We start from the raw sequence: 22,596 nt of genomic DNA on the forward strand, positions 1-22,596 counted from the left end.
GGACCGGCCGGGAATAAACCAGCCGTTCGGGAGTTGTCCCGCTTTTCCCAATGGCCAGCACGTCCCCGAGCGGTACAGTGGAGAACAAGAAAAAAAAACACACACACACACACACACTCTTTTGGCTTCGTACCAGAGGTGACCCCCACCATTAACACAAAGCCAATTTGTATTTCTCCTTCGAAGAGGCAGAGCTAATAGTGTATTATATGAACCCATTAAGAGATTTAAGACCCATAACAGTTTTCTGAAGAAAAAAAAAACTGTTGCTACAGTATATCAGCGTTGCTCAAACGTTTTCTTTTTTGTGTCAAGGACACCCAAACTTAAATGTATTTGGCCACGGACCCCAATAAGGGATGGGACGATATGCGATATTATCGTTTATCATGATGAAAACACTCACGATTATAGCCAAAAAAGCATACAAAAATAGCCGATCTACAAGCTCACAACGCAACGCGGCGTGTTGTGAGCATGTAGATCTGCTATTTTTTGGCAAAATATTCCGCCCCAGGATAATGGATTTAGATTTTCGCGATATCGTGAATCATGATTATTTTGTAATCATGATATGACATTTTCATATCGTCCCATCCCTAACCTCAATCTCAAAACATCTATTGTACAGTATATCTGCTATTTTTGTAAAATCGTGACACACACTCACTCATATAGCTAAAAATCTAACATGACACGGATGGTTTCCCGTTCTAATGGGTTAAGAGACTAGGGCTGTCACGATATGACATTTTACATGACGATTAATTGTCACTCAAATAATTGGCGATTAACGATTTAATTGTGTTTTTGTCGTTGATGATTACATTTCTGTTTGGCTTTTAGGCTTTGAAGTTGTACATGGTAGATATGACACATAACCTAAATATACAAAGAAATTACTGACATATTTGACAACTTACTACTTAAAAAATAACTTTGATAGTGGAAATAGCCGATCTACAAGCTCAAAACGCGTCGCGATGCGACGCGTTGTGAGCTTGTAGATCTGCTATTTCCTATTTCGGACATTTTTCAACATTCACGATTATGACGATTATGACAAAATAATTGCGATAATGTCAAATAATCACGATTAGACGATTATGTAATAATTGTGACAGCCCTATAAGAGACCTCTGTTTTGGACCCTCGCTGAAAGCAAGTATACCGTCGTTCAGTGATTTGTCTGCCTGCCTGTGTTATAAATGTTAGCCCACACCACCATCACGCACCCCTTGCATGAACAAGGGTGATTTGGCATCATAAAAGAGACGGGGTCTGTTGTTGTGGTGGAGACTGGAGAGCGTTGGTGCGAGATCAGTCAGCATGACCACTGGAATACGCTGGTGAGAGACGGAGACAGATGGAGAGAGGGGGGGGGGGGGAGAGAGAGAGAGAGAGAGAGAGGGTGAGAGAAAGGGAGAATTCAGCCCTCTGCCCTCAGTACCTGTGCCAGACGTGTGTGTGCACGTGCGTGCATTTGTGTGTGGATGCAATCAGAGGTCCCCACATTTGTGTGGACCTCTGATTTTGTACATACATACACCACACGTGCGTGCGTGCGTGCGTGCGTGCGTGCGTGCGTGCGTGCGTGCGTGCGCGTGTGTGTGTGTGCATGCGTACAACATTGAGAGCTGAGCCCCATTTTCCATGGTTTCCGTTGAGAACAGAGCTCAGCACGGTATCACAGCTTTCCAGCTACCTACACACTGTATAAATCCTCAGTGTTCATTTGACCATGAGAGTGTGGACATGGACCCATAAGGATCCATTTTTTGGGTCTGTTTAATTTATTTATTCATTTAAATGGACACTGGAGTATTTTCGTGTGTGTGTGTGCGTGTGTGTGAGGGATATGTGATGTTTGTCTGTGATGTTTCTTCATGCAGGGAAACACCTGATCAGACGGATACATGCTAATCTACACGATCAGAGATGAGAGACGTGCAGCTTCAAGGCACGGTATTGTCGCTGTCGGGCAGATGTCTTGTATCTTGTGCTACATTACATCTTTTATGTTTAGTTCATGTTCATGAATGAATGCCCCAGGCCATTTTTTACTTTGCCATGTGACAGTCACGCAAAAGTAGTGGAAATGTGTACATACCAGGGGCATAGTTCCACCGATTTAAAACGAATCCAACACGGAACTAAAACTTCCTATGTTTGGCCGCTAGTTGCGCTATTTTCCCCCCGCGAGGTACCAAAAATAATTTGTCTACATTGGACCCCATTCATTTTCTCCTTTGATTTTCTTACCTTAATAAACGTTGTCATAAATACTTTATGGTTCCTGTCGCTAGTGAAAAACTCCCTTTCAATCACCATGATATGCGTTTTGTGCAAATATGGTCCCATTTATGTTAAAATTGAAGATACATTTGCGGGGGGAGTGGCCAACTAAACTGATACTAGCCTGCTGTGTTCTTCTTCGTGTGCTTTATTTCAGGAGGCTCAATACCATGCTCAATACCACATTCTCCCATGTATCCCTGCTGTTCCACGTGACCGTTGGCAGCCAATAGCATGCCTTGTGATTCCTGGGGTACCATTAAAACAATGATGGCGACACCCATACAAGGGACAAAAAAAACGTCATTTTCGCAGCATAGAAACCAACGGCTTCGCATCGTCCATATTTTTTTACAGTCTATGGTACATACATATGCTTGGACCCTCCGTTTTCCCTCGACACCAAATCTTTTGCCGAAGATAGCCGAACTCCATGCTCATAAGAGTCACAACGCGTCACGTTACTTTCTGGTGGCAAGACAAAAGACTTATCTAGGTCCTGTTGCAATTTGCGGACAGGTGGTGGTTTTGAATGAGTGTAGAACTCATTCTTCCCCATATTTGTGCCGCATTTTGGGGGATACGAGATCAGCGGAACTCCCTCTGGTGTTGTGCCCGGCGTCTCTCACACTGGTGAAGTCGTTTGACTGATACTGTAACTGTACAGGGGCAGGGGTTGACACTAATGTCTCAGAGGCACTTGCCCATCGGGCAAGCACAGGTCATGTTCTACTTGCCCAAAGATCATGCCCACTTGCCCGAAAAGTAAATCGAATCGCCCATTATAAAATGATAGGTAAAATTTGAATAACTTTTCAATTTAACACTTTTGTTTTACTTCCTGGGGATATGCTTATCGCACAGAAATGTCATACCTAATCTTTTATCCAAATTCTTACATAGCTATGATTGAATATGACTATTCAATTGAATATGACTATTGGTTCACACCTATTTTATATTTTTAAGTGTAGCAACAGTGAAAACAGCACATTATATCTGGTGTTGTGTTTATAGACAGTTGCGTCCCCGCGCAAACTAGCACTTGCCCGGTCGGGCAACCAGACAGTAAACTCCACCTGCCCTAAAGTTTTATTTACCTGCCGGGGGCAGGTGGGCAAGCCTTAGTGTCAATGCCTGATGGGCACTGGTCCCTGAGTATCTTGAAGACCAGGCCCATTGCAAATTGTTGTATTGTAATCGTTGTAGTCTGGGAGCCCATTCTTTCCTTTGTTTTTGCAGCTCCTTTTTGTATATAGAAACAGGAACTCTAATAGGCTCCTCCCCTTTCTTAGTCCACTTCCTCCCGGGTGCTTCTGTGTTTATTCCCACTAATAACGCTACATGTTTATGGCAGTGGTGTTGACAGATTCTAGCCTGGATCCAGACCATAGACCCCGCCCACTCTGAGTGGACCACTTCAGTCTGATAAGATAAGTCTGTAGAGATTAGTTGAGTCCTGGGAGTGAGGTCTAGTAGTAGTATAATTAGCTTCTTTTGAGAGGTCTGTAGTTGAGATTTTAGTGACATTGAGGCGCTATAGAGCAGTGTTTCTCAAATTGGGGGTACGTGTGATGGAAATATTGTTATATTCCATATGAATAGACAGTTTCCCCAAGATATTAAAGTACTCGCACACAAGAAATGAGTCCACACAGTGTAAATCTCTGTTTCTGTAAATGTATTCAAGTTAGAATGTCCAGTGGTACAGTACAATAAATGTTTCTCTTTTCTTTCTCAATCTGAATCTGAACACAATGTAACATCATTTCACAAATATACTTCAGTAGGCACAGGGAAAATAGATTTGTCAAGCATTCATTGGACAGTTAAACATAACAATAGATATCAGATGTTTTCCTTGTCTTGGGCCCAGTAGCAGAAGGACAAGGCCATGATATGGCTTGGCATTATCCAATTCGTTATCCAGTGTCCTGGGCATTATGACCTGATTGACATCCTGCAGTGGAGACATTTTCATCACGTGCATTAGTTAGTTGATCAAAACAAAATAACCTTGACACTGTTAACACTGAAGTTGGTGTTTTAAATATAATAGATATTAAAAATGTAATTTCACCCTAACAACTTGTACCCCTAACTTGAGATATTTGAAATATGTGAACGTGCTGCTCTGTAAATCTTTTAACCAAATTAAGTGCGTACTTTCGATTTATCAAAAGTATCGATTTTGAATATAGTATCGATTTTCAAAATGACTTTTCCATAGTATCGATAATATCGATACTTGGTTTTTACCTCTCTCGTTGGTTTACACCAACGTTACTTTCCTACTTTGGCTTATTCCTAGTTATTTTAAAGGCCTATTTGTACTTAGAATGTGATAACATCAAAGGCAGGCCTTTAAAAAGTGTGCTACCATCTACCTCAAGAAGTTCTGTATTTTTCTTTAAATAAAAATACATATTTTTGCACTAAAATCACCGTGGTTGCATGGTATCGAAAATGGTATTGAGTATCGAAGTTTTTCAAAATACCGTATCGAAGTTAGAAATCCAGTATCGTGACAAGCCTAGCACAAATCTTACTGAATAGGAAACAATATGCTACTTTAATATCTTTATTTTCAACATATTGACAAAAAAACTGGACTTTTGATGTCAGTATTTTCTAATCAAAATGCAGTTTGAGAACCGCTGTGCTAGAAGAGTACCATGCCATGAGGTGCATGCATATTAAAAAACGACAATGGGTGAGGGCTTCAGGGGTGCTGTGGTTCACCTTGAGGCATGGCATGGTAATTATACGCACGGTAGGCTACAATACAGTACATGTAATACGACAGTGATGCAGTGTGCAGAAAGCAAGGTGTGCTGGGATGTTGTGCATTGTTATTTCAGTGGAGACCCTGAAGCTGTCATTGTGCTGCAGTGATCTTGTTCATTGATTGAAGTATTTATTAGAAGTTTATAGGGAAAGGCACAGTTTCATGACAGTACAGTCAGTAGAGCCACATGGTCATGGGTTCGGACACCCCCAACGCAGTGCACGCAGGGGTCATCGCCATGCTGGCTTGTGGAGGACATTTTTTGTCAGAATTCAATGTTTGCCATCGACATACAAAACGAGAGGACAATAATATAAGAGATAGCCCTGGATGACCATAACACGCCTGTAGCTCTGAGAGAACCAAATGGACCCTTAAGGGTCCATTTGGTTCCATTTGTACACTCTCAGAGATAAGGGGGTCCTTGCAAATGAAACATTTGAAAACCACTAGTACTGTACAAGTTGGACTCACAATATGTCAAGTGTCATAGTAAATCAGTGTCCACCTGTTTCCGCAAGAATTTACTGTAGCATTATCTGTAAGACACTTCCGGTTAACAGCAGACATACAAGCTTGCGTGGCGCCGCAGATGCAACCGCTGTGAGCCTGTAGATCACACATACTGTAGCTGTGCCGCCGGAAGCTGCCGCACACCTTCTGCGCAATGCACAATGGGACGTTGTAAAGTTGTGGATATATACTGAAGAAAACCTGTAGACTTGACATTCAGTAATTGGGATTATAATGGTGTATACAAAAGAAAATCTAAAATTTCCCACGTACAAGGACAAGTCTTTGCCACAGACACATTTGTCTGTGTATGGAGACTACGGACATTGATGACCCCTGGTAGCAGGGCTTGGGTGCGGCAAGTCGTGCAGTAAGTATTGGGAGCTGATGGCAGCTGTGGCGCTCCACTACAGCATTCCATTTTCCAGGGCTTTAGCCAATTGTAACGGGGAAAGACTCCTGCCTTATCGGCTCTTCGACAATAAGCCTCCCCCGACTTCCTTCCTTCCAGTGAGTTTGTTGTCTGTGTAAGGACATCTCCAGGGCCGATTTTCCTTGTCTAGTCATTGTCTTGTCTTTGACATTTAGTTTTTGAAATGCTTTATTTTGATTTAATTTACTAAAAAGTGAGCCAAGTCGGTGTTAAATATATGAAGCAACATTTGAAATCTCTGTGAGGCTTTGACATATCTAAATGTAATGTATTTTAATATTGTGATATTGCTATCACTGGTTCAGATGTACAGTACGTAGCTCCTTTCTGTTTGACCTTCATGTGGCCTCTGACCATCTGTATCTGTATTAGCATGGCTGAAGGAACTGCTAGTGTATACATTACAGAGAGTACACACATTTCTGTTACCACACAACGCACACAGCACACACTTGCGCACACATACTGTGTGCCATATGACAATGTACGGTATTTCCGACCGTTACTGATCAACAGCAGCAGCAACGCACACACATACACATACAGTACATTACATGCTGTGCACAAACGCGCACACAGCTACAGGATTACTATGGATAATGAAACTGCAGGCTTGCTGCCCTCCATTGTACATCACCAGATACATGTACTGTATGCATGCATGCATTGCACACACACACACACACACACACACACACACACACACACACACACACACACACACACACACACACACACACACACACACACACACGTTCCTTTATACTACGCCTGCACAGTGCACACACATAGTATCTCATAGTATCTCTCACGCACCCGCTCACTGTCCCATGCACATGCACGTAAACTATAATCATGTGCCTATACTCGACTCGTGGACACACAGGCACATAATTATAAAGGCATTCAAGCGTTAATTTCGTCACGTCTCATCGTTACGATTAACTCCTCATTCCAAGGGCGTCCGTTGCCGGGCTGCATATTCATGAGGGTAATTCTCACCTGACCTACAGTGTTCACTCACCCTGCCACCCGCCCTGAGCAAAGAATCATCAAGCTATTCATGTTGGGAAGCATGCAGGACCAGACGCTATGCGTCACCAAGCGTGTTTTATGGGCCCTGGATTATGTGATATGGCTCGCACACACAGGGGCGTCACACCAAATTCTGGGCCCTTGGTACAAGGATTCACTGCGGGCCCCCCATGAACGTTAACTATTGAAAAATAGCAGATATACAAGCTCACAGCAAGCTTGTAGATCTGCTATTTTTGAAAAATTGTAAAAATGTGTGCAAGAAACCCATGTTTCCATGTCGGTGATGCTCAAACTTTTTCATGTGAAGGATTCCCCCAAAATGATATGAATCTGGCCACGGACCCCCATCTCAAAATATTTAGTTCCAGGGACCCATCCGGCGGCAAAATTTGAGTTACAAATGTTCGCTTAAAAAAATACATATATTCAAAGATTTGCACACATTTTCACGACTTTTCAAAAATAGCAGATCTACAAGCTCGCAGCGCGGCACTCGGTGCCGCGCTGTGAGCTTGTATATCTGCTATTTTTCGATAGCTAAAATGTTACTAGGGCCCCTTCACCTTGGGCCCTAGTAACTCAGTCCCACTTTCCTACCCCTTGTGACGCCCCTGCGCACACACACTACTATTTAGTATTGTGTCTCCCTCCCTCAGTGATTTATAGCTGCAATAAAGATAATTTTAGAGAGGCATGCCGAGGTGTTCGTTATGAACCACGAGCGCTTATCTCCAACAGTGTAAACTGACAGACTTTGTATAGGCATGCAAAGTATTAAAGGACAACTTTGTTTTTTTACAACAAGAGTTCATATTTTAGATAGCAATTAAAGAATATAACAGATGAGAGTTAAAATGTTTTCAATTACTCCTTTCTATCGTTTTAGAGATTTTAATTATTTTGATTTCAGTGGCTGCATGGGGGCATGCGTACAAGTGGCTTTTTACACAGAATAAGCCCATTCCCAAGATGCACTGCAATCTTTCATGGGCAGATGTGACTTCTGGGTTTACTGTAAATGGCAAAAAAGAAATTGCAGGGTTATTGTGTCTAAAAAGACATAATCAGCCACTTGTACACATGCCCCCATGCGTACGCTTGCCCCCACGTTTTAGCACGCTAAACTTGCTAAAAAGATAGAACGAAGTAAATGAAAACATTTTAACACTCACTTTTTCTTTTCTCTAATTACAATCTAAAATATGAACCCTTGTTGTGAAAAAACAAAGTTGTCCTTTTAAATTAAGTGCAAGTAACTGCACAAAGCGTAAAACTAATACAAAAATGGCTTTAAAGTGTTTCAAATGGCCAAAATTGTGGTGCGGACTACAGACTACAGACAGAAAAAATATTTTGAGTCGTATTTTGAGCAAGGCAGCCACATGGCTAGCCAAATGGAAATGGGTTATAATAGGTATATAAATCAAGTAATTATTCACTTGCATTCATGAGGTAATTGTTTATCCTCTGAAGCTTTCGGTCCTTCTGAATAAGATGCCTGTCTTATGACTGAAAGCTTGCAATAAAATGGATGCTGCTTTTTTTTTAATAATTTTTATTCAGCTGAAGCACCTCAACTCACGTTTTGTTAGTGTTGTTTTTATTTCACACACAAAAAGTTTAAGACCTAATTATTTACAGCTAATTTGACATTTGACCCAAATAAATAACTCGACCTCGGAATTAACTATATACATTTACTCAGTACTTTTACTTTACTGTGTTTACATTTTTCAATATGTTATACTTTTCCCCCTCTGCAGCTCAGTGGCACATTATTAACAATTATTTGAAAACTTTAGTGTCAAGTTACTTTAGATGTACCATTATGTACCTTATTACAAAGCATACATTAACCAATTAAGTTGTACTTCAAACTGTACTAGTAAGACGCCTCAGGGCGACAAGCGACCTCGCCCTAAAGGGCGAGGTCATGCCATGTCTTGGCCGTCTGCCCAGTGATGTATATCGGACCAGTTTCCCATATATGGATATGAAGTCCTGTTAGATATGGGTTTAATATGGATGACATCAGGGATCTCCATATATGGGCATAGAGTGGTTCCCATGACATCACAACATACAATCTCTTTATGCCCATACATGGAGATCCCTGTCTGAACCAACCACACCAATGTGATGTCAACTGTTTATGCCCATATATGGATATCCCTGCTCTGAGTATCTGACATCACTGTGATGTCACCTGTGATGTCACAGTGATGTGTCAGGGGAACCACAGTGTCAGGCGTTATCCCTGCTCTGAGTATCTGACATCACTGTGATGTCACCTGTGATGTCACCTGTGATGTCACAGTCAGGGAACACAGAGTCAGGCGTTACACGTATCCACCTCTTTCCGCGGGAATTTACTGGAGAATTCTTTGCACCACACTTCCGGTTAACAGCAGACATACAAGCTCACGTCGCGTCGCAGATGCAACCGTTGTGAGCTTGATTTGATTTGATTTTTTGATTTGATCTTTATTTATCTTGAACAAATACAACATTACATCACAATCATCACAATTTCACAAAGATTGTGTTCAAGAAGGGACAGGGAGAAGCAAATGCTTATTTTATCCGGCCCCCTTCATACCATGATAAATATACAAATATTATAAAACGAAATTTGTTACAAAAGGTAATAGAATAGTAATAATACCCTAAAAACAATTACTAAATGTACATACAGTGACTGAATTGATCATAAAAGTAATAAAAATACATATACTTGTAGATCACACTCGGCTGCGGCGCCGGAAGCTCCGTACAACTTCTGTGCAATGCACGATGGGATGTTGGAAAGTTATGGATACATACGGACAAGCTGTGCCGGTTCTGACAGTAAACTGCGACCAATTGAAAATAGCCGAATAGCCATTGTGAGCTTGTAGATCTGCTATTTTTTAAAGATTCTGATACATTTTGTGAACTTCAAATTTGGACATAACTGTCAGACAGCATGACTACTTTTAATTGAATTTTGATTATTATTACACAACCTACAGTAACCACTTCAGCCCTATATGTTTCGTCCATTTGAAAATAGCAAATCTGTAATCTCACATGCTATTTCCAAAGGATTTTCATACATTTTATACTTGTGAAAATGGGACATCCTGCATAATGAGTATACTTTCTACTTTTGGCACTTTAAGTACATTTTGATACCAATATTTACTCAAGTAAAATTTAAATTCCGGAGTACTTTCTCCACCACTGGTCAGTGCATTTGTGCAAGTCTTTGAATATTTCAAATCCTTCTAAGGTTTTTTGAAAAAAAAAAAAAAAAAAGTGTTTCTATGTCAGTGGTGAGCAAACCTTTTCATGTGAAGGACCCCCAAAATGATATGTATTTGGCCACGGACCCCCTCAAAATATTTAGTTCCAGGGACCCCCCAGAAGCAAAATTTTAGTTATAAATGTTCACTTAAAAAACACATATTTACTACTTTTGAAAAATAGCAGATCTACAAGATCTGCTATTTTTCAATAGCTAAAGTATAAAATAATGAAGGCCCCTCCACCGTGGGCCCTAGTAACTCAGTCCCACTTACCCCCCCCCCCCCCCCCCCCCCCCTTGTGACGCCCCTGGCAGTCGCTAAGTTCAGTGTTATCTGGTGTTTATGCATGTGATTGTTGTACAGTAAGCCAGGGCTGAGTGCCGGCGATGGGTATGACCACATTGTTGATGTTTTAGCTAATAATACCGTAGGGAGTTGTGAGTTTTCACATACTTTGTCTTCATGGCTTTTTGAACAGCAGCCAGTATGTTTGTCTTGGCTGTGAGAGAGGCTGTGCTTGTCTGGGGTCCGACCCATGCCTGCCTTTTGGGTCCGATCCCGTTTTTGGAGAGTCCTATAGACCCAACCATTATTTGTTAATATAGGCCTATAGTTGCTGCTGGGCAGAAACCTCTTATTTCCATAATTCTAATCTTTTGTCTTTTTTTTTTTTTGTAAATGAATGCCCTACTTGATCATTGTGCAGCGTCGCACAAAAGCATCAAAAGTAGCAGATCTACAAGCTCTGAACCCTTTTTTTAATTTATTTTTTTATTATTAACAGCTTTGGACACGACAGAGACTGTGTGTGTGTGTGTGTGTGTGTGTGTGTGTGTGTGTGTGTGTGTGTGTGTGTGTGTGTGTGTGTGTGTGTGTGTGTGTGTGTGTGTGTGTGTGTGTGTGTGTGTGTGTGTGTGTGTGTGTGTGTGTGTGTGTGTAGCGGTAGCCTGATATGTGACAATAAAGTTCTGATGATTATCAATGTTTTGACATATTTGTTGTCAATAAGTGCTAAATCGGTTAAAATCATTTTGAAATATGACTAAAGAAAATTCAGCTTGTAGATCTACAACGCCCAAAATGGGGCCCCCAGCCAGGTTGAAAGTGATCGAATTGGCTACATGCAGTAAGTGCCGATACCAGTGTAGTAAACAAAAATATTGGCAAATAAATATTATGACCATAGCATCCAATTGCGGTACAACCACACCACACATGTACCTGGCCATTGATTCAGGTCGCACATTCAAGGTTCAAGGTTGTACTTTATTGTTACGTCTTTTGTACAGGTACATAAGAGTAAAACTTGTTTTTGTTTGGCATCCTTCAGACAATGCAGTGGTGTATAATATATACTAGTAAGACACCTGAGGGTGGAATGCGACCTCATGGTGACATGCGACCTCGCCCTGTCGCGCCAATTCTTGACCATCTGGCCAACCACAGCGTTTCTCTGACGATCTAGTTGTTGTCATTCTGGGGGGAGTTTGTTCATGTTTTTGTGAGGGTATCAACCCTAGGAGACACGGGGAGAACATGCAAACTCCACACAGAAAGGCTCTATCGCTCACACCCTAGGTTGGGTTGGCGATAGGGCCTTTCTGTGTGGAGTTTGCCTAAACATGGAGATGTGGTACAGAAGGACTCATATATGGGCATAACAAGTATGTCATGTGACATCACTTCCTGTACAGACAGTCAGACAGACAGCCATTGACTCCGACCTAACAATGGCTACTGTCTATGACGGTAGTTCCATATGACATATTGGACTAGACTATCTCCATATATAGTGTTATCCACATCTCCATGTTAGGACTCATATATGGGCATAAAAAGTGTCATGTCATGTGACATCACTTCCTGTACAGACAGTCAGCCATTGACTCCGGATTAACAATGGCTACTGTCTATGACGGTAGTCCCATATGACATATTGGACTAGACTATCTCCATATATAGTGTTATCCACATCTCCATGTTTAGGCCAAACAGATTCGCTCCATTTCTCCATGTATAGGTCCAAATGCCTAAGGTTGAGCTTGACAACGAAACGTTCTTAACACAGCCGCCCCCATATTTCCTTTAGAAAATATGTTAAATTCTAAGTACGTTTCGAGTACCGGTTTGATACATCGACTTAAAGTTGGATCCAGGCCTAATAACTTTATCTGGCCGCCCCGTTGCCACCTCCTTGTTACATTTTCTTTTCTCCAGGTGGATGGACATTCTTTCATGGACATCCTTTCATAGGTGATCTAAGTCCAGCCGCCCGTATCAGCCATTGACTCCGGCCTAACAATGGCTACTTTCTATGACGGTAGTCCCATATGACATGATGGACTGGACTATCTCCATATATAGTGTTATCCACATTTCGTGTAGCCGCCCTGTACAGGAAGTGATGTCACAACTCGCTGACATCACACTGACATCACAGAGGTTACGGAAGGACACTCAAGCGACACGGTTCTTCAGAGTATATGCGACCTTCGCTCGCAAAAATAACAGCAAACAATATAATAACAGCAACCACAGCTAAAAAAGAAAAATAATCAAAAAGGGTAATAATAATAATAATAATAATAATAATAAGACGTAGAAAGATGAGAAAAGGAGTGCAAAAGGCAAAAGAGCAACGATAAAAGAAAAGAGCATCCTCAAATGTTCATGTGCATAAAGTTTGGCATATTCTTTACCCAACAGCATATCTTTGCTTTACTTAACTTTTTTGTAAACATCTTTACAGTATGTTCTATGTGCAACAGGTTAGTATATTCAACTTCACAGAATACATGTATGTACAGAAGATGCAATTCAACTTCACAGTATCTCTTTATGTGAAGTAGGTTCGCAAGGAGGGGACAAAAAAAGGGGGTAGTGATTCCTTTTGCCCTGGATCTTTTTGCCCTGGGCAGTTGGTTCATGTGCCTGATTGTTTGTGGAAAGAAGTTTTTTTTGCAGTCTGTTGCTAGTAGCTTTGAGACTAGACGTTTTCCATGCGGCAACACCTTAAACAGACTGTGGTTGGGATGGTGAAGATCGTGCTGGGGCCACAGCGCTCAGACGGGCCATCGATATCTTCCAGCCAGACTCGCTCGCTCGCTCACTCACTCACTCACTCAGCCAGAGTGTGAAGTTGGCTTAATGGGGGCTAATTCAGGGGAGTGGCGCAGGTTAACAGGAGGTTAACGGACTGTGACGGCTCGGTATGACTGACTGACTGACTGAATGACTGATGTGCTCCGCACCGAAGCCAGCCGACTCCTGGAAAGCCTGCTCTTATTTAGTATGACTATGTTTACATAATGGGTCGGGGTATTAATAGCTCCATCGATCAACTGGTGTACCGTGACCGAACGCCCTGGGAAAGCTTGGGGATCAGAAAACATTGCGCCAGTGCCAGAAAGACAAGCCTTTTCTTCTCCTGAGGGTCTGTTTGGCCTCCAGACGGTGGTGGACATTAACAAAGTACATTTATTTGAGTCCCACTTTGCCCTTCAAAGTAAAAGCGAAATGACAAAAAGAGTAAAACCTGATCCAAAAGGCGTTCATGTATTTCAGCTGGTCAGCCAAATGGGTCATCATTGATATTTTACTAACGCTATATTCTGTCCATGAGGTAATAACCTGTTTATCTCCCAAAACCCTAAAGGCTGTTTTGACCTTTTGGACAAATATTATGTCTGTCTCAAAAATGTTGTCACTGCATGCTGCTTTGTTTGTAGGGCAGTATTCATGTACTTAAGTACATGAGTAAACATACTTTAGCTGTTTACTTGAGTTGAGTATTTGTATTTTTGGATACTTGTGTTGTGACTTTCACTCCATGACATTATACAAGTCACTTTTGACTTCACTACATTTCTGCTGGAAAAGTCCATTATGAATAAACCACTTAAGCTCTATTTCAACTAAACATTCGCAGCCCTCACATCTAGAATAGTGAAGATAGCAGATCCCCAAGCAAGAGCCCTTTTGGGTCCAAAATGACGGACACGAACCCTAATGGACTCGTACATTTTGTTACAAGATCCGATTTGTTCCAAGATATTACAGACAAGACTTATTATTTTATGGACCCGACATACCAAAAATGCCTTTCTAACAGGCTGGATTGTCAGTTATACTCCACAAATTAATGAAACTTACAGCAGCTACAGTAAGAGACAATGATATTAATGTATGTTTATTGTTCTCACCTCGATGCAAAAGGAATCCATGATGCCACACGCCACGTGGCACGTGCGCATTTTGATTCCATGGAGGTATAGTTTTAATGCATTCTTATTTCTGTGCGCTCTCGGCTCTCACTGAACTACAGCGCGAGCAGCTCGATGTTGTTCCCCCGTATATTGAGCTGCATTTATCTGATCCCAGGGCAGTGTAATCATCATAGCACTTCATGCTTTTCTCTACCGATCAGCGCTGAGCACGTGTCTTAAAGATGCAGTGCCATGATCTCCCCCCCCCCCCCCCCAAAAAAACATGATTATCGGGTATTATGATTATACTCGGAGGAAGATTTTTTTCCAAAAGAGTGTACAGAAAGAGTTAACAGGTTTGTATGTGGCCACACCCACCAGTTCATTAAGAATGCCTGGTTGTCATGGTAGGTGGTGACCCAGCTGAAGTTGGCCACAACCACAGTGTTGGGTGAATGGTAAAAGGGGAGGGGATGATCATATGATGTCATTTTATCTGTGTTTTTGGATCGGCACTTTTGACCCACAAGGTGTCAGCTTCCAGGAAGAAACCCCAAATACAAAGGGAATACATGATTGCACACCAGGGGGTCTATACTGTCAACCTCCTAGGTAAATGGTGCATTTATATAGGGCTTTTTTCCAAAGCGCTTTACATAGATTGTGTATTACATTCACCCATTCACACACACATTCATACGCCGATGGTGGAGGAAACCTAGCCTGATAAATCAGTCCGCACATTACCACCCCCTGTTGGTGGGTGGTGTGTAGTGTGGACTGACCCCGGAGATTAAATATGTTATTTTCTTCTCGCCCGAAGAGCGGGCGAATTGAATGGGCCAATCAGGGCTGTAGACTTGGGGCACGTGGTAGGCTGGTCCGTGATAATAGAACCGGAACCGACCCAAGTGTAAGTGACTATGGTAAAGCACAGATCCCATTAGTCCAACGATACCCATACCCATACCCATACCCGAACCTAACCCTAACCTCAGTAAAACTATGCCCTAAACCTAAACCTAGCGCTAACCCTCAGTAAAATTATGCCTAACCCTAACCCTTAGTCGGACTAACTAATGGGACGTCAGACTATCGAAATTTTCCCTTTTCCGAATCAGGGGATCTGTGAAGAACCCTTCTCCAAGCTTTACAACGTGTTGTGCTGTGAAGCGTTGCAAGCTTGTAGAACTGCTATTTCCTTTGAAATGTTCTTTTGACTTATTAAGCACGAATGTTTCTCTTTCCACCGGTGTTTCCAGAGCCTCTCTCTCTCTCACTTCTACAATCTACAGCCCGCTAATAGATCCAGTCACAGTGAAAGAGAGGCCTATTGATTTTCCTGTTCATGACCGGTTGTGGGGGGAGAGGGCGGCAAAGGGGACGTTTTATTTTCACCTAGATAGATTTATCGGACCTGCATTCTTTAGTTCTGTGTTTTCATATAGAAGAGAAATTCAATATTGGAATGCTGATGAGCTTGGGTTACATTTCATAGTACATTGTCAAGTCCTCAGTGTTTATTGATCCATTTGTAACTGTACACTGTACACAGACCCATAAGGGTCCATCTGCATGGTTCCATGTGTACACTCTCCGAGTTAAATGCATCTCTTGAGGATTTTTACTGTGTATTTGTAGATAATTGTAATAAGTGTGAAATGAAACGTGCATCAAAGGGATGGCCTTCAGACAGCGGTATCAGTCACGCTGCGAGCCGGTTTGTTAGATAAGGGCTTCATTAAAAATACGTTGGTACACAGAGAGTCATGAGAGCATTCAGGTACACGGTGGATTTACAGTGCCAGAGCTGTTGCTGTTTACTTATAGCAGAGCTATTGTTCTTTACTGTAGCAGAGGTATTGTTGTTTACTGTAGCAGAGCTATTGTTGTTTACTGTCGCAGAGCTATTGTTGTTTACTGTAGCAGAGCTATTGTTAGAGGTTGTAAAAGCCTCAGGTTCTCACTGCCTCGTAGCTGGAGACCCGGGGTTCAATTCCAGCTCGGCAGACCGGCAGGTAACAAGCAACCTTAGGAGAGCCTAGCTCCCTTGGAGCAGTGGTTCTCAACCTTTTCAGGCCGCGACTCCCCCAAAATAATCATAATATGATTATTTTGTCCCCAGTTAACTGGGAATACATCTGGGAATACATCTGTGTGTACAGTGTTCTGACATGAGGAGCCAGATACATGTCCAGCAGAAGGTCGTCCTTCATTTCATCCAGTAATTTGAGACAAGAGGCGTACTTGGATTCGTAGAACGTAAAGATGATGTCACGCACTTGTGGCTCTAACTCTAGAAATAACTTAAAGGTGCTGCTGGAAATGACATGTGCACAGAAACCTCCCCACCCTGTCAAGCACTAAGAGTTGAGGCATTGCATTTTGTATAACACGGTTCTATTGTGAAAATAGCAGATCTACATGCTCACAACGCCTCACGTTGCGAGGCGTTTTGAGCATGTAGATCAGCTATATTCACAATTTCTGCCTCTTAATATTTGACAATTTGGGCCAATGTTTAATCTGTCATTTTAGAAGTATTCAAACGTTCTTAAATTGTCACTTTAGAAATGTGTACGCTCTATACACTTTAACTTAATGTGCAAGTTAATCATCTGGGGACCTCCCCAAAATAATTTGGGGACCCCCCTGGGGGTCCCGACCCACAGGTTGAGAACCACTCCCTTGGAGGAGCAAGTTTCGGCCGGGTCTTTTGCGGCGTCGCTACAGTAGGATGACCATTCACCCCACTTGCATCATTCACAACTACCATTAGTTTATATATTGGGTTTATGAAGTGTCATGTATTTGTGTGTGTGTGTGTGTGTGTGTGTGTGTGTGTGTGTGTGTGTGTGTGTGTGTGTGTGTGTGTGTGTGTGTGTGTGTGTGTGTGTGTGTGTGTGTGTGTGTGTGTGTGTGTGTGTGTGTGTGTGTGTGTGTGTGTGTGTGTGTGTGTGTGTGTGTGTGTGTGTGTGTGTGTGTGTGTGTGTGTGTGTCACAATGCCAATTTGTGCATGTCCCTTATCAATCTATCTACAGCAGGGGTTTTCAAAGTGGGTGACGGGGCACCCTGGGGTGCCGTGACGGCAGTCCAGGGGTGCCGCGAGATCATTTGATAATATTGGACACTTGAAAAAATATTATTTAGTATAATTTTAAACTTGAAGTACAAAGTTCTAACCAAAATGGCTATTATCTCAACGTTTTCCTCCCAACATAATCACTAAAATATCATCACTGTTGGGCAGAAACCTCGTATCTCCAAGTTTCAAAATGTGTACGTCTTTTGCTCTGCTTCATCATACAAGACCGTTGCACAAAACTGCTGTTTTCACTAGTTTAGTACATTTTATAGATGATAAATACGAAACGAACGGTTTTGGACATACAAGGTTTCCACCCGACAACGACGATATGCTAAAAATATAAGGTGCTGGGAGTGAAAATTATAATGTAGGGGTGCCTCGGATTTAAAAAATATTGGGGTGCCCTGAGACAAAAAAGTTTGGGAACCCCTGATCTACAGTACCAGTACGGTGTAATTAATTTATACATGCCACATTGTTATATGCAAAGAAATGTACGAATAAATTCCTTACAGAAATATCCCTACACTTAAAGGAGCTATATTCAACCTTTTCTTGAAAAACCGACGCTAAAATAAAAATAATGTAAAAAAGATTAAGCGTCATGTGTTTCTATTCAAAAATGACCACAAAAAGCGTAAAATAATGATAAAATAATCATTTTGGCCATTGTCAGGCCGACTTTGTTTATGTAGCACCCCACAGTTAGTACCAGCCATGAACCAGCGACAACAGCCCTGCTAATCGGGCTCAGCCCTATAGCACGACTGGTTGTGCGTTGGACTGGCGAGTGGGAGTCCCGGGTTCAATCCCCGCTTCCGCGTATCACTACATTTACATCCCTTATCAATCCATATAAAAGAATAGCAGGATGTAAAGGAGGGATGTAAACGTTACGCTTTTTGTGGTCATTTTTGAATAGAAACACATAATATGAAGCTTAAATCTTTTTTATAAAATATTTTCCAGACATTATTGAGCGGTGGTCACACCGTCTCCATAGCGTGGCCGTGTGTGTATCCATCTATGTATGTGGGTCCGTATGTAGCCGTCTATGTATGTGGGTCCGTATGTAGCCTAAGTACCCCTGGTGACCAGAGAGGTGCTGTTGAGTCTAGTCTGCCCTGAGCATCAACTGCAATACCAGTGGTGGCCTGAGTGACATGGATGGATGGATGGCTCTCTCTCTCACACGCAAGCAAGCACCACCCCCCCCCCCCCCCCCCCCCATATATATATATATTTATTATTATTATTTTTTTTTTAATATTTTTTTTATATTTTTTATTATAATTATTATCATTATTATATATTTGTTTTGCTGTTGCGCAGCCTCCACGACCACCGCTCAGTTCACATGGGTGTGATTTTTTTTATTTTAGTGTCCGTTTTTCAAGAAAAAGTTGACTATGGCTCCTTTAATGCATGCATTCCTACAGTACATTATACAAAGAGATTTCACACTCATTCAGTACACAAATTTCATTTCATCATGGAGGCTGAGACGGATATAGACCATGGGTAAACAAGGATCCACTTTACACAGCGGGTGAGGTTCACACTGCCTCATTGTAAACAAGAATATCTCAGGTACACGGGCGTCTATAAATGGAAAGGGCTGCAAAGTCGGGCATAATCCTCAGTGTTAGTTTAACTCTGGGCGGGCAACGCAAACGACCAGAGGGAACCCTTGCGGCTCGGCCTTTCACACTCCCCGGAGTCATATTAACACTGCAGATTTCACTGTGTGGATTACAGCATGGCCCACAGGGCACATTGTGTGCCCAGGCCCAGGGGCGTCGCACCAAATTCCGGGCTCTGGGTACAAGGATTCACTGCGGGCCCCCCATGAAAGTTCTCCATTTAGACTGGGAACGCATTATTTTCCAGATCCACAAGCTCTGTGCCGCGCTGCGAGCTTGTAGATCTGCTATGTTTGAAAATGTGAATATTTTGAATATCTTTTACCCGATTCTATAAATGTCTTCTAAATCCTTGTTCCTACGGTGCTCAAACCCTTTCACGTGAAGGACCCCCAAAATGATATGTATTTGGCCACGGACCCCAATTTCAAAATAATTATTTCCAGGGACCCCCAGAAGCATTATAAATACATATATTCAAAGATTTGCACACATTTTCATGACTTTTCAAAAATAGCAGTGTAAATCTGCTATTTTTCTATAGCTAAAGAATAAAATAATGAAGGCCCCTCCACCTTGGGCCCTAGTAACTCAGTCCCACTTTTCCCCCCTTGTGACGCCCCTGCCCACTGCCCAGGCCCGCAGCGGGCAGGGAGGCGGTGCCAGCTCCGGGCCCCGTTGTGGCACATGGTGGGGACAGGCCGCGTCTGGACGGAGGAAGTGACTACAGCCGTTGCCCCGGTGACACTGCTTAACCAGCAAAACGTGCCCCCAAGGTGTCAGCAGCACCTTTGCCCCTCCTCGAACGCCGTCGACAAACGCGTGTCCTGCGAAGACCTTTCTTAGTGAGATCTTCAGGGCTGAAGCAGTGCCATTGAGCACTGGTTCTCAACCTTTTCAAGCTGCGACCCCCAAAATAATAATATTTTAACTGGGGGACCCCCCCCCCCCCACACACACACACACACACTGAGGAGCACTAAGAGTTGAGGTATAACATGGTTCTATTGTGAAAATAGCAGATCTACATGCTCACAACGCCTCGCAACACAAGGCGTTGTGAGCATGTAGATCGGCTATTTTCACAATTTCTGCCTCTGATATTTGACAATTTGGCCAATGTTTAATTTGTCATTTTAGAGGTATTAAAAAGTCCTATATTGTCACTTAAGAAATGTGCAGATACCCTCTATACACTTAAACTTTATTTTTGTTTGTTTACTGTTGAGAGAGAAAACTTTAGGTTAATCATCTGGCGACCCCCCAAAATAATTTGGGGACCGTTGAGAACCACTGCCATAGAGATGGGCACTATAATCGATATGGCAATATATTGCGATATTTTTTACTCCAGGCTGTAGTATTGTGCATTTAAGAATGGTAGAAGTCTGGTCCTGACACTTTGCTCCTCTAGATGTCGCTGTACTAGCTAGTTCGCCTTCCAGTGATTCACCTCAATATATATCGCAATATGTATCGAATCGCAATATATCATGATACAATCGTATCGTTCATGACCGAGGTTCTTGCCAATACCCATCACTAAGCAGTGGCCAAATTGATATGGATTTGGCCACGGAAACCCCCCTCCCCACCTTCTGACAATAGCCAGTTTAAGCAGCCCATTTCTACAACCGCAATGCGAGGCGGGACTACGGCTGCTATGACGTAATCGCCGTAGCGGTCAAAATCGATAAGCAAACAGCCGTCGGCGACGTCCCACCCCTTCTACTGAACTCTTTGGTTCCCTGGGCGACGCGTCTATGTAGCAGACGGAGTAGACGCTACGTGGGAAGGAACCCTCTGGCGTTGTAGAGACGGCCGCGATGGCGGCAGGTTTATCTATCGCGCGCTGATCATTTCCGGTTACCGTTGTCATCTGCCGTTGCCGTAGCGTTGCTTAAAGTCGCTACTATCTTGTGCAGGGAACCCTTGTGCCATTCATCAACATGTTTATAATAGCAGATCTACAGGCTCACAACATATTGCGACGCAAAGTGCTGTGTGCTTGCAGATCGGCTATTTTTAAACCCTTGAACTCTTCTTCATTTAGCTGGAGACGCCCTGGTACCACTGTCAATGACAAAAGATCCCATGGATATGCAAGTTGCACACGGATGAATGAATACTGAGGATTTGTGCTCGCAAGGGGCCCTGGTATAAGTTTAAAGCACTATGCTGAAATATTATTGATGGCAGTTATAGTTACCATAGAATACCATGGGCTTATATTCACATCATGCAGTGACCTTGGAATACAATGTAAAAAAATAAAAATAAATAAAAGTTCAATCTGCACTCTATAGGGCCGTCATATTGGGTGGGAATTGCTGGCGGGAATCCCTTCCTCTGCGTTTTATATCACCCTAGCCTAGCCATTCATTTTCATGGCCAGTGGAGATATGTTTTATCCACCCTACTTCTGGCCAAACTGAATTAAATTAAAGATTACCGTACACACATTTACTTTTGGGATATTTATTTTTGAGTGTATCACAATTCAAGAATTTAATTTAAAATGAATTGTTAACCACACCTGAGACCTTATTTATTTTTGCAATTTTCCTAAAATGATGTTTGTTGTACAACAAAGTATATACTGTAGGCCAGGCGTCTTCCAACGTTTTCAGGCCAAGGACCCCTTAGTTGAGAGAGAAATTAAGCAGGGACCCCCACAACCGTTTCATAGATTATAATTTAATCGTTTGACAGCACAATCATAAGTGTATTTTGGATTGTGTTTTAAGATATTTAACCACTTGACCTTTCACTCTGTCTGTATGTACTTAGTGCTCTTTTTTCCCCTCTACACCAAACCACTTTGCCGAAAATAGCCGATCTACAATCTACAAGCTCACAACGCCGCGTTGTGAGCTTGTAGATCTGCTATTTTCGGCTAAAGTTCTCCGAATATGGACGCTACATAGGGGTTCAAGTGGTTAATATGAAAAAGGAGAAAAAAAAGTTTCTATCACAAAAAGATTTGGAGGACCCCCTGTAGTGAGGACCCCCTGTTGAAGACCCTTCTGTAGGCTTTAAGTGGTTGTACATTGCTCCCCTTTATGGTTACTGGGCAGAGGTGGCCCCCCCTCACAGTACAGAGATGCTATTGTTATTCTTATGGTCAAGCATGAGAGAACACTCAAGCCTCCAACCCCAACCAGAGTCTTGTTTCCCTGGACCCAGTGTTGGAAAAAGTATTCACATTTGTTTTACTTGTAAGTATCAATTACTGCAATGTAAATACTCTAATACAAGTAAACATCCGGAATTCAAAATGTATTGGTATCAAAATGTACTTAATG

The sequence above is a fragment of the Nannobrachium achirus genome (assembly GCF_963921795.1).
Source record: "Nannobrachium achirus genome assembly, chromosome: 23".
NCBI classification, from domain to species: Eukaryota; Metazoa; Chordata; class Actinopteri; order Myctophiformes; family Myctophidae; genus Nannobrachium; species Nannobrachium achirus.